Raw genomic sequence first — 1,095 nt, forward strand, 5'->3', positions numbered from 1 at the left:
GGTTTTCTCTCCACCTTTTAGTTCACTGAAATTTAGTTGTTGGAGAAAGCAGGCCATCTGTCCTGTGGAGTTTCCCACTGGATTTTGCAGATTGCATCCCTACAGTGTCCCTTAATATGTTCTTCTCGCCTGTCAGTGGGAATTGGGATCCAAGGGCCTGATCAATGTTAGATTTGGATTTATTTTTTATTTATTTATTTATTTTTTTGGCAAGACTGTTTTGTAGACGGTAGTATATTTTTCCATCCCAAGGATGTCTTTGTGGGGCTGTTATAAATTCAATCCTATTAATTGATTAGAGATTGCAAAATAGTGATGTTCTATCTTCATTTACTAACTGGAATACTTCTAATAAGAAAAACTGCCCCTGATCTACCATTTCATTAGCCCTCAGTACGGTGCATATAAGAAAAGTAGGCTAAATACCTGTGTTTTTTTTTTAATTACCAGTTTTCAAAATAATGTCTTAGTTCATTTGCATCCAGTAACTAATTTGTTTTCTTTTAGCTCCATTATGAATGCACAGATTTAAACACATTCGATGTTGCATTCAGTATTCTTTTTTATGTTATTTTTTTTTAATTTGATTTTATCATTAGTTTCAAGTATATAATACATCAGTTAGACATCTATATAGTTTATAAAATGATCCCCCTAATTGCTCTTTCTCTCCTCTGGCTCTCCACCTAGCCATTACATTAATGCTAACTACATTCCCTATGCCGTGCTCCCAATCCCCGTGACCACCTATCACTTACTAATTTGTACTTCTTTAACCCTTCACCCCTTTCTCCCAGCCCTCCAGTCTCCACCCCCCGCTCCCATGATCACCAGATTGTCCTCTATATTTTGAGTCTGTTTTCGATTAGTTTGTTCTTTTTGTTCCTTAGATTCTACATATAAGTGAAATCATTCATATTTATCTTCCTCTGTCTGACTTATTTCACTCAGCATAATAACCTCAAGGTCCATCCATGTCATTGCAAATGATAGGAATTCACTTTTTTTTATAGCTAAATAATATTCCATTGTATATATGAACCATAACTTCTTTATCCAGTCGTCCGTTGTTGAGCATTTAGGTTGCTTCTGTAT

The sequence above is a fragment of the Pteropus vampyrus genome, unplaced genomic scaffold (genome assembly GCF_000151845.1).
Source record: "Pteropus vampyrus isolate Shadow unplaced genomic scaffold, Pvam_2.0 Scaffold83, whole genome shotgun sequence".
NCBI lineage: Eukaryota > Metazoa > Chordata > Mammalia > Chiroptera > Pteropodidae > Pteropus > Pteropus vampyrus.